We start from the raw sequence: 17,990 nt of genomic DNA, 5'->3' as shown, positions 1-17,990 counted from the left end.
AAGCATAACAATTTGTTGATTGTGTGAGAGTCATTTTTTTCCCTTTCCCTTTAGAAATAAGGTTGCTTCATAGAAAATCACATATTGCAATATAGCTTAAACAGATGGACTTTTAGAGTTAAGGAGAGTGTTAATCGAATTTTCTAAATTTATTCCCATGTTTTATGGTGCAAATTTCTTGAATTGGACATAGAAAAAAGAAGCTGATTTTTCAAGTGATTTTAGATCTTAACTGCCGACTTCTAATTTTTCTTTTCCTTAAGGAAAAATGATGTCTAGAACAATAGAAAAATGCAATAACAGATTAAGGTATGTCCAAATGAAATAATGAACCACCTGTTGGGGAAAATCCCCATCTTCCTTTTGAGAATTGATCAAGAGCTTTGCTGCTCGGTGAAGAGGTGTTGGGTCCCTTTCCGCCTATTGAAAACAGAACTTCAGAACTAGAATTTTAGGGAGAATTCACATTCTAAAAAGTAATGTCGAGGACCAAATTGAACTGTTAGATGTTCAAATTATAAACTGACCTGTCCAGAATGAATTAGCCCCATTAGAGTCCACCCAGTCTGTATCAAATTTGACCGGTTTCCTTCAAGAGGTGTATATTTCTGTATCACCAAGCACAAAGATAATTTTACCTTTTTCTTCTCCACTGAGATTTCATATGATCGATAACTTTCTCCATATATCAGTTTATGTCTTCAATCTCTAACATGCAGAATACACAAAGCGAAATGCAGCAAAATTTTGTTTTACGCAGGAAGAGAAATTCAGAAAATCATATTGCTAATTGGAATTTTATGCCTTTTGTTTAGGCATAGTTTGAAAATGTGGTTGATGGGCATCAGATTCTTCAAAGGATGGTGGCATGCATAAAAGATATCACAACTTACCTTGTCTGAACATGAAAGATAGCTTTCTCCCCAACCACCATCATCTAGCTGTAATTTGAGTAGAAAATCAGCTGCTTTGCGAACAGCAAGACAGTTGTGGTACGTCTTGCCAGCAGCTGCTAGCCCTCTTAGTGCAAACCATGTGCCATAGGTGAAGCATACTCCCCAATTACCATACCTGTGTAAATGTTTCTTCATGTAAATTGAATATTAAATGATTCATGCCAAAAAAAAAAAAAAAAAATAGAAAAATTGTGCAATTTCTTGAGCAAATCTAGTAGTTGAGTTTAGAAACACATATACCATGAGCCATCAGGCCTTTGTATTTCTTCAATGTACTGTACAGCATTTTTTATGAAAATTTCTATCTCTTGCTTCCTGTGTCCCGGGTATAACTTTTTAAACAAAACTAAAGCGTCGATTGCTGATGCAGTGTTCTCAACATACCTGGACCATTCTTCTGTTAGTCTTGAAGGAATTTAAAGCATGAAGAGTTACAAAAGAAATCAACATGCCTGAATCAGGGTATAATTTAGAATCTTACTCATGTTCAATGAAAACATCTTCAAACATTTCAGTAGGATTTAGCGACTGAAAAACATTCAAGGATTCCATTGATTTAGATAGATAGATAGATATACAGAGAGAGAGAGAGAGAGAGAGAGAGAGAGAGAGAGAGAGAGATTCCATCAACAATATTTAAAGTTCCTTCAATATGTTGAGGTAATTACCTCCAACCATTTGGAAGTTCCTGCAGGCTCCCAGGCTGATAAGCCACCATTTTTACTCTACAAAGGTATATAGAAATTGGGGTTTATTTATACCAGAGAAATAATTCTGAGAAAGGTAAATCCAAAGGAGAAAATATAAGAAACTTTCCTGTAATAATTCTAAGAATCATAAAAGCCATGACTTGTTTTGTAATTGAGACAACCATGTTTATATATCTTACTGTAAGATTATCCTCACCTGTAGGGAAAGCATCAAATTGACGGAATCATACAGCCATTCGGGTTCAATTTTTTCCCCAACAATTTCCGGTGGCATTACTGAGAGAAGGAGGCAACACTGTAACAGAGATGAGAGTTCAATTAATGGAAAACCATGTCACTTGATTGAAGTGTTTGAACAGAATTTAGTTACCTTGAAACCTTCTGCAGTGCAATCAGAAACTTGCCAATGCTGATCCCGAACCGAGAATGTCCAAGATCCCTTAGAAATGTGTCTGTACATGCCTCTAAAATCACCAGAAGGATTGTCCCTAACCTGCAAGCTTAATTATCTTTCGAGTGGCATTAAAAAATAATGATGGTTGATAAGAAAAGATGATCTGGGCAATTAAGGATAACACCTGAGATTTCTTTATGAAGTCATGCCCTTTCATGAGCGTGGGTCCAATTTCATCTGTGAGTTTACAAGCTATCAGCGCCTGAATGGCAAGACTGGAGTCCCACAGCTGACTGCCAACGGCCTGCATATCTCAATGAAAATTGACGTTGAATGAAGTTCAATGTCAAATACAAAATAAATTCTGAAGAGGAAAAAATTATTGGATCTAACCTGCATCTTAATTCCATCTTCTGCAATCCATATATAATCTGGCAGCCTAGCAAGGTGCTTCTTGAAAGAATCCCCATGTGGATCTTCTATCCAACAAGCAAGCATACACAATACCTGCTCAATTGAAGAAAGATTTCGTTAAGAGTTTCTTTTAAACATTTCATAATACGGACAATCGTGTTACCTTCTCCACACATGCCAAGGTAATATATCCACTGTTTCTATCTTCATAATGGATGTGTTTCATTGTTGTTTCAAGAGCCTTTTCCCTCAACTTGTTGAAGGGCCAGAAAGTCAGAAAAGGCTCAGTAAATAGGTCTACACCATCCCTCATCAAATCCTGTATTAACGAATGGGGATAGTAGAGATCCTCCTGCAATATAATCTTTTTCAGAATGTTTCATGTAAGCATGAAATATTTGAAGGACAGACGATTTTAGTATAACTAAAACTTACCTGTGCGCAATGATGCCTTACTTTCTTCCAATTGATTTCATTATAAGGTTGAAGGAAGATCTCTTCTCTCAGTTGTAGAACAAGAGGGGTGATTGGGCCAACGAATCGTTTACCATATAAGTATGACAAGGGCATGTAAACCATCCGAGTATAGCACCACAATTTTGCTGCATTTATGAAACAATTTTTTTTTAAGAAACCTCTATACAAGAGAAAAGAGAAGTCAATTTTAGTATAAGATGGTTTAAGTAGACATGGAAGTGGCATTCTTAAGATCAACCAAACAGCTAGCCAAAGCTTAGGTTTCTAACTCAGCATGTGTGACCCGATAATAGAATAAGGCTGAAGTTGGCATGGCTCAACTTGCCTCTTGCCTCTCTTTTAAGCATTATTAGTGATTTTGTAACCACCCGTTCACAACCATATAAATATTATCTATTCTAGGCCTAATAGACTCTCACAGCTTTAAAACGTGTCTACATGGATAAGAGGAACTCATATGGTAGAGATTTTTTCCCTTATCCAATGTGATGTATAACAAATACTCCCTCATGTCCACTAGGATTGGGTGCTAAAAAGGCAGACATTCTTTATGGGACCAAACAAACTACCATATTTGGATTGAGGACCGACTATGATACCATTTATAATAACTTGCTCCCTTCTATATATATATTGTCTACTTTGCGCCTAAGAGATACGTTTTTAAAACACGTCTATAAAGTTAAGAGAAGTTCATACATATACAACACTATGAACTTTCTTCCTAATCCGATGTGAGATATCAAAGATTTCATCACCATCCTCCCTTACTTTTATGGGAGATAAGAGCTTAGCATGTAAAATACACTAAATGAAAATTCAAGCATTTGAATAAAAATTGTTGTGTAATTAATTAAACCTGGATGTATAGGAAGAAAAGAAGGAAGCATCCAAAACTCTGGGGGCATTGAATTGCATCCTGCCCACTCATATAAGCCAAGTACCTAACCAGAGAAATGGTATTATGTGAGACTTAATAAACCAACATTCATTACAAGAAAATACATATGAAACCAAAAAGGATTTGTCAACATGAATAGTTTTTTGAAAATACATCTGTATAGGATTATATATATATACAATGTCCATTTATATTTGCAGCTATCATACCGAAAGCCACGCCTTCCCCCAAGTGGGTATGGAGGTTGCACCACCACGGTCAAGGATCCATTTTAGCCCCCTTGGGCAGGCATTGCCTTGGCCACCATTTGGCCCTACTCCTAGTATACGCATACAAATATAGTTGTATACTGTACAATACATGGTGCTGTGTCCTTCAACATGAAATCCCCATCCGCCATCTTCATTCTACAACATGCAGAAATCACTTTGATCATTAATGAAAATTGGAAAATTATATATTGTTAATAAGCAAAAAGCTCCCATGCAGTTTATGATCAGGTTAGAACAATAGGGTTCCAAAAGAGTGTACCTGATGACAGAATATGAAGCGAAGGATTTCTTTACGATATTCTGTAGGGAATACAGTATCAAGATGCCCTGTGATATATAGACACATTACCTGCATTTTTTAGGGAAAAAATTGAAGTCAAGACATGGGGTTTGTCGATATTCACTGTTATGGCTATTAAAATGCCATTCCAATAAAATTTTCATAATCAGTAGACTCACCAATGGAGGAAGTAGAAACAATGGGCCAGAATTTTCAGCAGGCCAGTGGCCATCACTTGCCTGCAAGGCTGAAAAGAAATGTGCAGCCCTTCTCACTGCTGTTGTGGTTGTCTCATATGTAATTTCTTCACCATGCCCAACCTTCACTTGTGGTATTGTTTGTTTGAAATTCTTCTCTCTCAAAAACTGCAGGTTTTTTTCAGCCAAATGAAATGGGAGTTAGTGAAGAACAAGTTTAAAAGAAAAGAAAAGGTAAATTAACCTCAACACCAAACTTCTATTTATACAATTGTTCCAAGCTAAGAGGGGCTCTTAGAATCAAAATAGGTATAACAATTATTAGTGCATAATAATATATTATGGGTCCAAATCCTATAAACTTAATCTTTTAGGAAATTGGTTTTTCAACATGATATCAAAACTCAGTTGTACAATAGGTCACACTCTCATTATCAAACTATTTGGTTGATGGTCTCTTAAACTAGGGCCGGATGTGTGAGGGGAGTATTGGTGGGTTCCCCCACATCTTTTGTAGAAGATGGATGACTCTTTATGAGTGTGAGGGAAAGTCTCACCCTTTGAGCTAACTTTTGGAGTGAGATGACCTAAAATTGCCCACTAGTAGTTTCCTCAATGTATCTTGGTCTTTTGTTCTTTATGATATTATAGCCTCATTTGGTGGGAGGTGAGCCTCATACTGTTGTCTCATATGGTCACCTCGTTTGATGGTAGGTCAACTGTTTACCAACATATGTTTCTTTTTCCAATTTATTAAGCCTACGTGTAAGCCCAAAAACAAAGGCTACACATGCATGAGCAATGGCGGAGCTAGAAAATGAATTGAAGGGGTGCAAAATATGAGAATATATGCAAAAATGAATAAAGTTTATATATTTGTGTCCAAACCCTACAAATTTAAACTTTTAAGAATATTGGTTGTGCAAGAACAATGATCAATTGATTTGTTTGGAGGTGAAAACAAAATTCTCTCGCTCTTGTTTGGGTTCAATTTTTCATAGAAATCATCACCAATAATCAAACAAAAAGAAACAAAATAAGAAAAGCTATGTAGCTAGACTACGTAAACGAGAAGTATGTGTGCATGGAAGACATGTATATTCAGTGAAAAACTGCAATCTAGGACGCAGATGATAGATAAATATCTGTTGTGATATCAAGACTTGAGATAGATGGGATCAAATCACCTGCATCCGCCAAAGGAGGTCGCTGCTGGGCTTAACCTGAAACCGGTTTTTCCAGAAATTTTCACGAGCTGCTTCGACCTCAGCTCGTTCTTCTGTGGTTCCATAGTCAGGATCAAACTCCCATATCTGTCTTCCCACGAAGTTGTTGGTGGTGTAGATGTAGGGATCATTGCCTCCATCTGCAACCTTGAGCCTCCACATTTTCAAACTCACCAAACTGACGAGATATATCTCTATATATATATCTAAGTTTACAAATATGTGTGTCTCCCTTCCGAAAACACCTGCTGATCATCCAATCACCAGAAAGGTAAAACAAGCTTTTCTTTGCAGTAAAATTAAGTTAAAATGATACAGACCAAGGACAGAGAGATGGGTGCTGGGTGGGCAGAGAAGAGAGAAACTTCAGAAACTTGGAATGGCGAGTTCTAGGAGGGAATCGCTCATTCATATAGAAGCACAACAGCAAGTCAATCACCAATCCCCATGACTTGTATTTATGAATGAGAATACTATGTATATGCATTGATGTTACATAAATTTGTACATTTTTAGAAATTTATTTTGGGAGTCCAGGGACAGTCCCTGATAGATATCAGTCATTCAATCCTAAAATTAATATACTTTAAAACATACATGAAGAAATGACACATCAATTAGGTATTGTATCAACTAACATTCAAATGGAAAGTCTCAATCAACTAAGATGTGAAAGATTCCATTTTTGCAAACCCCCAAAAAATGGAAAGGAAATAAATGACCTTCTGTGTTGTTGCCATCAGTTATAATTATGGTTCCTGTGGTTGTTCTTAGGAGAAATGGCCACCAGTATTTGACCATAGAGTAGATGTGAATCATGTGATAGCCTACTTACATAACTCCACACCCAACCAAATCAACAACTCACTATTTAAGACAAATATAACAATGTGTAAGGCTATTCCAATGGTTCTTCCCTCTACTAGATTATTCATCCAAGAAAGTAATGGCTAGTTTATTCTTATAAACTAAGGAAGTTGAGTTCATTTTGAATTCTAATTTTATTATACTAGATAACTAAAAAAATTAATTCAATATAAGTTAATTAAAACTGCATTTTGCTTTAGTGTAATTCTCATAAATAAATTAAAATATATAATTTTTTTAAATATTTATTTATTACATGAAAGAACTAAGGATAAAAAAATTAATTTAAAAAAGATTAATTTCATAATAAAAATATTTAATAACAAAAATCTTTATTTTATAAAATGGATAAATATGAAATAAAAAAGTATAAAATTATTAAAATAAATTTAATAAATGTGAATTTTATAAATCAATTAAAATAGATATTTTATAATTTTGATTTTATTGTACGAAGGATTTACTCAAACTCTATTTGGAAACTAAAGATATTGAGGCTCTTTTGGTGCAACTATAGGTGAAAATCACGACAAAATATGTATCAGTGAATAAAAAGAAAAACATCCAAATGCCTGCCTCAGTGCACAAAACACCAAATGCAGAAGCCAACTTTAAATATAAATATTCCAAACACAAATTTAAGGTGATGACTCACTAAGCGAAATGCAAATATGCATAAATCCAATAATGTGTTTAGTATGTATTGGAGGTAATTAACATTCAGCATCAACTGTTGGCCTCAACCCTGGTCAAACAAGGGCTCACGCAGCAGTTCAGTTCTAAAATTGCTCCATATCTAACGGTTCCCCAACTGTTTCCAATGAAAGTTGGAAATAATCAATGAAAATGTCCGTAATAATAGAACAGCCTGCACAAGAGAAATAAACAATAAAAATGTCCGTATAACAGGTATTTTCATGGACCTGCATTTTCATGCCGTCTTCAGCAATCCACAAATAATCAATAATTCTTGGAATATGCAACTTCAATCCTTCTGCTGTACAATCAGAGGTTGTCCATCCATTATCAGCAGTTGAGAATGGCCAACCACCTTTGGAAATGTGACGATACCAAAATTTCAGATCTCCAGGACAATTTTCTAAGACCTTGAAAACAAAGTAGGAATAGTCGAGTAAAATCATTATGGACAACTGCTAATAGCAACATGAACCTGAGAATTTTTTATGAATTGGTGTGCCTTCCTTAAAGTCAGACCATACTCTTCCTTAAAGTCGAGTAAAAGCATTTGTTGAAATAAATGCTTGAACAGCAAAACAAGTATCCCATAATTGACTTCCATTACAACCCTGCAGTGAACTTATTATGTATGACAGACAGATAATAAAATTCAATAATTTCCAAGGAATAAAATACAAAATCTGCCTTTACAACACGCCACTATAAATGGCTACATATGGGCACTCTGAGATAAAATAGAAAGAGACTAAGGCGGTGTTTGTTTTTTTACTTAATTCTAAATAGAACCTTAATACTTAATAGTATTAAATATTAAGTTGTTTGTTTTTGTAGTATTTTATTTCTATTAAGTATTAAAAAGTAAAAAAAACAATTGTGTTATTTTTTTTATTTAGAAAAAGCCACATATTTTGGCTTTTTCTATTTAGTAAAAAGTTTATAATAAGTCATGAAAAAGTAAAAAAACAAACAATCTAAATTCTAAAACTAAATGGTTTTCAGTAAAAAGTCAAAAAAACAAACACCACCTAATACTATTTATGGACCTGCATTTTCATGCCGTCTTCAGCAATCCACAAATAATCAATAATTCTTGGAATATGCAACTTAAAGGCCTCTGAGTTTGGATCTTCAATCCAGCAGCAAAGCATATTTAACACCTGTACAAATCAGATAACAGGAAATCAAGAGCTTCATGGAACAGAAAAGAACAGACAATTAGATCAAGTGCACCTGAGTGGAGTGGTAGAACTAAAGAAGCTAACTGGTTTAGTTCTTAATTAATAGTAATCGGTACCTTTATTGAACTTAGTAATCACTACATTTATTGCAGTTCAAAGGACCTTTCTATACTTCACATGTACCTTGTTCACAGGCCCTATGCATATATACCGTGTATTCTCATCTTCATAGTGTACATGCTGCATTACAGTGCATAAGGCCTTCTCTCTCAACTTGTTTCCGGGCCAATGCCCCAAAATAGGCTCAAACACCTTATGAAGAGATGCCCATAGAATATCCTGAACCAGTGGATATGGATAGTATAGATCTTCCTGGCAATAATTGTAAAGACAAATATCAAAATCAACTGGGAGCCTAAAGTATAAGAAAGATGCAATTGATCTTCTTCATAAATTTCCTTCTTAAATGCTTATTAAAATGATGTCATCATCATGAAACTGCAAATCAAATAAATTTTGAGGAAAAAAAATGATTGAAAATCGAAATGCATATTGCTGGTTGACTTGATTTAGAATTTTAAGGAAATATAACAGTTAAACCACAACAAAAACCAGAATTTAGTTGTAAATTGTATACAATAGACTCCCATTCTTCATTAGGTGAATTACTTTCAAAAGATTGGCTCATTTTTGCAAGAGAACCTATTTCTTTTCACAACAGCCAAAAAACTTCTCTTAGACCCTTAGCTACTCAACAATAAGTTTAGAGAAAAGGGTATTAATTAATATGTGACCATGTGTACAGAGATTTAGGGAGGATTTTGTAGTGGTGGTGAAAGTATGTTTGATTTATTATATCTGAAATCATATTATAAAAATTGACTTAAATGATTTGATTTAATTTTTAGGAGTGAACGCGATGGTGTTGAAGTTGTTAGAAATCCAAAGAGGCCTATCGGAGCTTGGATACATTATTAGTAGGGGAAAATAAAAATATGTAAAAGAATATGTTTTTTTATTTATTTTTTTGTGGTTGTTATAGTTATATTTGTTTGAATTTGTTTTGTAGTAACGATCAATTGGCCATGATCAAAGAGAAGGATAAAGGAGTGAAGATAAATGATGATGTAAAGAGTAATATTGTTGTGGCTAATATAATTACATTTAAAAAAAAGAATTTAAAGTAAGTGACCAATTAATGTAGTTGAGGAAAAAATTGAGCAAGAAGTGGAATGCACTTTCAAAAGTAGAAAAAAGAAGATTTCATGGCAAAGTCAAAAGAAAGTTCAAAACAATATTCACTTCAAAAGGGTGTGGGTCCAAAGGTAAATTTTTTTGTAATGAATATAAAATTTAATTACTTATGTATTTGTTGCAAATTATATTAATGTAAACATGTTTGAGGTTTGTGTATCTTTTCAGTTATATCTTCAGACTTGATGCTCACCCGAGCGAGTGATTAGAGTTATTGAAGAATTAGAACCAAAGCAAAAAGCAGCCATAGAAGAAATAAGATTTGGTAACCTCTTGCAACTTCGATGTAGGAAAATTGATCATGGGTTATGTCTTTGGTTGATAAATAGTTTCAATCCGAACACTTATATGTTAGAGTTGTATAATACTTGTATCAAATTATCCTCCATTGATGTTGAATTTATTATGGGATTGAGGGCAAGAGGGTTGAAGATTGACATGAACAAAGATGTTAGCCATAAGAATGATTTATGTAAAAAATATTGTGATAAAAAGGGGTGATTGCCATTAGTGATGTTAGAAAATTAGATTAGGGAGGATAAAGAAGGTGGAAAAGATTTCAAAGTTTGTTTTGTATTATTTGTGTTGGGTGCATTATTGTGTCCAACAATGAAGTTTTTTGTGAAATTTTCTTTCTTACATCTTGTGGAAGACATCGATTAAATAAAAAAGTTGAATTGGGCTGAAATTGTGTTGTCTTATCTTGTGCATGGGATTGAAGAGTTTAAGATGAACCAAAAAAGTGGGGTTTTCGGTTGCTTATTGTTTTTAATGGTAATGTCCTTGTACATAATTTACATCATAGTGAATTTTGAATTTTTTATAATAAAATTTGTGAACTAACTATATATCTATGTAAAATATAATTGCAGTTATTCTACCACGAGCATATATCGTTCGAAGAGAAATTTCTACTGCTATATACTCAACCTTCTCCTTGGATTACTGCTTAGAGAGATGATGAAGTATTGGATATGAAACGAAGATTGAAAAAACTGGGTGGATATGTGAATGACAATGTAAGTTATAGTTTCAAAAGTCTTTTAATATTGGTTTAAGTTTTTAGTGAATTTAAATATGATATGTGTTATATTTTGAATATATTGTAGGTCAAAATATGGGTGATACAAAATGAGATAAGGGATTGCATTGATGAAAATGCGAAGACAATGGAGGGGGAGAATGAGGAGGATGGGAAATTTGAACTCAATCCAAACAAAGATGTTATTAAATGAGTAAGTTTTACAATATTCATTGTGACTATCAATATTAGTAGTGAACCCTTGTATTATGATGTTATTAATGAAGTTCCTATATATCACTAGGTTGATGGTGGGAGCTTAATGGAGATGGATAAACCTTTCAACAATTAAAGACACATCTAATTGATTTGTCTCATGGTGCAAGTAGTAGTAGTTGTGAAAAAGTTTTTATTGAATTTGAGGAGAAATGTACTACATTGAAAGGTCTCTTCCTTGGGTCAAGCGAAAAACCTTTGAGAATGCACGAGGAGGGAACGAAGAATGACATTCTCTCATGCGAGAGAAGTTTGGAAGATAAGGACAATAACAAAGGAAATGAATATTATGTTCACACTTTGTCAATTGACAAGTTATGCACTAAGGACTTGAATGGAAAGAATGAAAATGCATGTGCTACATCAATTAAAATGCATATCATTCCGGACAAAAATGTTGATATTTTACCACTACCAATCAAAAGAACTAGAAGAGATTATGGAAAGGTATGTATCCTATAAAAGAAAAAAATTATTTTCTTTACAACTACTTAACCATTACATAGTAAATAGATGTATATTAATGGCATTTTCCATATTAGGAACCATTACGAGCACTTTGTGGTTTTCCCGAGCATGTCATGAAAACACGTACATTAAGGGAGAGGAAACCAAGTAAATTCAAGGTCTCCCCGTTTGTACACAATTTAAGGAAGATGGGAAAACGTCAAGTATTAGAGGTATAATACAAATAGTTTAATATCATGTTCTTATTTTTGATACTCAACATATATAGCTAATAATTATGTCTTTGTTTTCAATTTAGTCAATCCCCATATCCATTCGTGAAGACGTGGTGGATGCTCAATCATTCAATGTACTTCAATCTCTTGTTGCTGATTATGTTTTCAATAAAGCATTGTCAAAAAGGTTTGTAGTGTCTAGAACATTCATAGATGTGTTGTTACAATTTTAGCCTTCATATTTTTCCAATTCTGTCAACAATGTTTTAACATATTATTATTTTAGTGAGCTTCTTGTTGACTTTGCTTGTGAACATGGAGTTCGTGGAGATTTTGAGTGCTTACGTCCTAGACAAAATTTGTTGGATGTTATAAGTACCTACTTCATTTATATAAAATGCGTGTTTTATTAATTAAATAAATTTATTGAGGTTATTGTTTAACAACAGGTAATAAATCTAAAAGCATCAAAGTTAAATTATTTTGAGAGGCAATTCATAGGCATACGAAGTATAAGATCTTCCCACGACATTTTCAATAAGCTCAGATATCTCTTGTTGTTTACTTATATATTAAGTACAATATACTAATGTTCGTATTATGTTCTATTATTAGCAAATGATTTTGTGCGAGAGTCCTCCTCCTCTTTTTTTTGATAGAAAAACATCCATCGTGAGTAAGTAAATCAGCGAATTGGATGATTGCGAGAAGGTTAGTAATAATTTGTAATATTTAATTGCACATATCAAATTTAGAGTAAATATTGTTTTCACTTACAATAGCGTTGATATTATGTGCCCCTACTCATAGATATTGTTTTCCTAACTTTACAGCTATTTATTTTAATGCATGATGAGTGCCCCGATCATTAGTATGTTTGCGTCATTGACTTTAAAAACTCTCACATCCAAATTTTGGATTCATTGCGATCAAGGAGTTGGGACGAGTTCCGATTTATTGTATGCAGTGTATGCAGTGTATGACATAAGGAAAGATGTCTTCCAATTCTCCATTGATTGGGCTCCTTCAATTCCGACCCAAGATAATGGGTTAGTATGAATACATTACTCACATTAATATTGTTTATCTGAGCTATAATTATACATTCATTCAATAAGTTGTTTTTCTTTTCTTATATTTTTCTTAGGTGGGACTGTGGAGTGCATGTTATTAAACATATGCAAACATTCAAAAATGGAGATTCCATGAAGGCCTCCAACTTATGTAATTCTATTAAAATACGTTGGGAATAGCAAGTGATTTAGTTTTACACGAGGGAAACAAAGAAAAACAAACCATTTTGGCTATTGTTTGTACAAAGACATCCACACGAGCAATGAAAAAATTATTATTATGACATTTGTTGTTTTTTTAATACTTATCATTTCCATCTCCACATATGTCATGTTGATTAGGAAGTTGTGACCTCGGATGACCATACATGGTTCATGATCAAGTCAGTTTTATTTTAATATGCTATACTCTTCTTTCAATATAGTCGAAAAAATGAAATTGTAATATATAGCATCATTCATTTTCGACATGTATGATTTTGTACGATTTATCAGGTTTTTAAATGTTTTTTGTCCCTATATATTTTGGGTTGCTTTTCAAATATATATATATATATTCATTTATCTATGGTCAAAAGTATATAGTCAGTTTCGGTGGGAGTATAGGTTAGCCGATTCATATTTAGCAATTAGCAAGAGTGAATTACAACGAGGACTTCTAAAGGCAGTGTTACCAGTTGAGAAATGTGCTTCAACCAATACTAATTGGTCCACCGGTTCAGTTGCGTGCAGTGTCTACTGGCCATGGAATTAAGACAACTGGTTGAGAACATTCCTCAACCGGATAATGACCTTATGGATGTAGTGTCTACCGACAGAGGATTTTCCCCAACCGACTGAGGAAATTTCACAACCAGTTCAAGCAATATTGGATGCAGTGTCTAATAGTTGAGAAGCTCAAATGACCGATTGATGAAATTTCTCATGGAGAAATTATTGTATGCAGTGTCAATCAATTGAAAATTTTATGGCAATCATGCATTTTCTCAGTACAACTACCGTCTGATAAATAACTATAAGTGGTAGCGGATACTTTTCAACCAGTTAACATTAGTGATTGAGCCATTAGGTACAATTAAAAGGATTGGAAATGATGGAAACTACAATTCCAAATTACCGAATTATGATTTACCCATTTTGAGTTATATCACTACATTTACCAATTGCATATGAATTACATCAAATCAATTACTTTCTTATAGTTAATTTATTACCACCGAATTTTCAAACTTTAACCACATTTTCCTTTAATTATATCTGCATGCCCAACTATTTTTTTGACATAATATAAATTAATTGGTTTCTCGTTTGACCAATCATTTTACCACTTGTTATAAAATAAATTATAAATCTGGAGGATAGTGCATTCTATCAATCAATTTGACTTTAGTTGGGAATTCAAACTTTTCATTAAATACTTGGTTTAAAAGTACATATTAGCCAAAGTGATAATATCAAATGATAGAAATACTGATTTAATACTTGTCATCCCTTACTCTGTTAAGGAATAACAAAAATGTTGCATATCCTTTTCATTTGGAGTATTGTTTGGATCCCCGCCTTCACGTGGTGTTGTAATATTTTCTTCATATTCCTCAAATCCTGTTATTTGCACATGCACATTCCATGGTTAAAATTGAGCCATCCAATTCCATTCCAATTACTTCAACAAAATTATTAAGTAATGCATAATTAAAATTCATGTCCAAAATGTTTTCAATCCCCGAGCTTACATTGCCAAGTACTCCAAAATCTATATACATGTCAGATGGGTCATTCCACAAATGCTCCTCTCCAATTCCCAGCATTTTCAAAGATTAAGTACTGTCAATTACTGTTAAATTAGATGTTATCAATGTTTACGTTGTTATATAACAAGCCTATTGTACATGAGGTAAAGTGCCAAACATGTGACCTGATGAATTTGTTGAAGGCATCATTTCCATTTGAATGTCACATTGGGAAGACAAATTACCTTCCTGCACCATACTCATAATGCAATGAAAAAAATTGTGTTAGTTATTTATGTAAGTACACCTAAAAAGCTTCAAATTAGCGACAAATTCTTATTCAATCTCACATACCATATCACGCTAATTACCAGTATGATGGATTGTAACTTCTGGACACTTTCGAATTGTGTGGCCCACTCTTTTACAACGACTACATAGTCTTCCCTTTTGAAAATTTGATGCAACTTTGCCTGGATTTCCTTTAGTCTTCAATATATTTGGATCACGAACTTGGTGAGGACTTGTGGCTCCATTTGCTGCTACTTTTTTGCCTTTTAAATTACTCTTATAAAGTTCCTCCATTCTCACCGTTAAATTTTCTATTTCATTTTTCGTTAGTAGAAATGAAGATGATGTATCTGACGCATAGTAGGAGAGCTTGTTGCACATTGAACTCAATGAACCGTACACTATAAGAAAAAAGGGCAATAATGACGCTTTTTAGGCGTCAATAAATGTATAAGATGACGCCTCTCGAAAATGTCCTTTTCACCCCTGTCAAGGAATGGGTGCAGGCAACCATATCGCTTCTAGAAAGCATCATCTATAAAAAGCACTTGCATTGACACTTATCCAAGTGTCATCTTTCCAAAAGCATGACATTCTTTAAGTGCCATTATTCCACCAAATTTTCAATGTTGACACTTTTAAAGCGTCATCTTTAATGTTCATTATCTTTGATGCTTTATAAAGCGTCATTGTTGATTAATCTATATTGACACCTTGAAAAGCGTCATTATTGATCTACCTATGTTAACACTTACACTAGCACCAAGGAATGTCCAAAATATCATTTGTCTATTTTGACACTAAAAAAAGTGTCATCTTATGTGGATAATAATATTGAAAATCCCCCTATTAAAATGATATATTTTGTATATCCTGTTATATATAATTTTGGCTGCATGATTTTTATGAAGTACAAAACAATAACTTCAATATTAATAACTATATCTTCCAAAAGAAATTGAATAAATTTGGGAATAATATCATGATAAAGAACTAATGTCTACATAGTTAATTAATACGTAAATTTGTAAATGTATCAAAATATTTACAACAAGCATATTTTCCAACTTCAACAAAAAAAAAGTACACATGTACCAAAAAACAAGGTCTCTAAATTCCTTATCAAAAATAATATTACAAGAAGAAGAAGAAGCCAAAAGTATTCATGTTGGTTGCATATCTACTCTTGAACTTGAAATCTTTTACCTGTATACATTTTAAAAAAAAAAAACAATACTGAGTGCCAACAAACAATCCTATGTTGTCATGGCAGTGGCCCATCTAATGAGCACCCTGAGAAATATCACTACTAATAAGATGATGTGCAGAGAATACAATACAAAATAAAATCAGCAAAGACCAAAAATCTTTAAAAAGAATGTATTAAAAAGATAACGAGGGAAACAACCTATGAAAGTTAGATAGAACCTCTCAAAGGAACCTTAAATAATAATAATAATAATAATAATAATAATAATAATATCCTTTATAATAATATATTCCACAACATTACAGGTATATTATATAAAATTTTAAGTATGTTTATTTTAAATTTTTTACATGAGCAAAAACTCCACATCAAACAAGATTTTATAATTTCACTTTTTAAAAATAGTTTTCACATTTTTTTAATCACAAGAAAAGAAAAAATAGGAAATAAAAATTATTTGGCAGGCTTTATATACTTTTTGTATACTTGGGTTGCAGGCCATCTATTAGGCACTTCGTCAATAAAATATCTTTGCTTAAAAAAAATTTATATATATTCATCTTAGTTTGTGGATAAACGTTCTTCTTTAATAAGCAGTAAGAAAGGATAATTATCATTTGGGATCACTGAATTGCTTTAAAGGAGTTCTAAGTCTAAAAGTCAAGTTATTGAGAACATGATAACAATAAGATTGAAATGCAATGACTACATGAGCAAAAAACATGGAATTTTCCATAAAAGAAGCCAAAATATGCAATATGTTGTCAGGAAACCAGATATCTATATGAAAAGATTTTGTTCCTGGAACTGACTTAGAACTAGAATCTACAAGATGCCTTTGGGCTTCCAATGCTCTCTGAACCAATTTTCCATAACCATCTCTACCTATAAACATTAAGGAAGCTTCAAAAACACTAAAAAAAAAATAGGGGAATTGAATTAGAAACTCCAAAGTACTTTTATTTCTCTATTTTGAGATTGTCCCAAACTTAATAACGAAAGTATGTCCCGAACTTTAAGAGTTATTCTATGACCAAATGTGATTAAGGCTTCTAATTATGACAACAAGATGCAATATTCACTGAGAATAGACATTCTTTCATCTTTAGATATACATTCAAACATAAGAACCCAATTGATTATTACCAATAAAAAAATCCCAATTGATTATCTTACCATTTCACAAAATCAATGACTTTAGTAAAATTGACATCCAAAATTAATGTGTATCAATTAGAAATAAATCATATCATTTACCATGGATGACCTTCATGAGACAAAGAGTCTGTTCGAGAGTTACCTTAATTAAAGCGCTTTTAGCCTGTAGCACTTTTAATCTATGATACTTTTGTTAATAACACTTCCATTATGACCACTTTTAAAGAGAATAACTTAGGGTTTGGCTATAAATAAAAAAATGCTTTGATATTGTTTTTGGTAATATGTCACATAACCAAAAAATAAAAAAAAATAAAAAATTTTGGAAGAATCACCTATGTAGTGATTTTCCAAAATTTTAAAAGTGATTTCCAAAATTTTGTCAAATGCCTAATTTCTATAACAAAGTACTTCTAAGCATTAGAAAGTTTTTCTCACTCTCTCAAAATCATTCACTAATGGGCTCTAAATGGGTGTTTTTTTTTTTTTTTTGGATAGGAAAAAAATAATTAACAGCTCTAATGCATGCATCCAAAAAATAATTACCAACTCTAATGCATGCCTCAATATTCCAAACAAAATCATTGGGAAACAAGACATCCAACATAAGGAGGTCAAATGCCCTAATATAGAAAAGAGATCACGTAAAATAGACTAAATGCCTAATTAACGAGGTAGAAGGCTTGACCATTTCCTTGGTGGAAAAGTTATCCAATAAAGGCA

General features: G+C 32.9%; 1 pseudogene; it reads right to left on the bottom strand.

Moving 5' to 3' along the window:
* The window catches only part of LOC117921942, a 49,430-nt pseudogene that overhangs the window by 260 nt on the left and 31,180 nt on the right, over positions 1 to 17,990 (bottom strand).

The sequence above is a fragment of the Vitis riparia genome, chromosome 9 (genome assembly GCF_004353265.1).
Source record: "Vitis riparia cultivar Riparia Gloire de Montpellier isolate 1030 chromosome 9, EGFV_Vit.rip_1.0, whole genome shotgun sequence".
In the NCBI taxonomy this organism is placed as follows: domain Eukaryota; kingdom Viridiplantae; phylum Streptophyta; class Magnoliopsida; order Vitales; family Vitaceae; genus Vitis; species Vitis riparia.
This window is presented reverse-complemented; position numbering and strand designations above follow the sequence as displayed.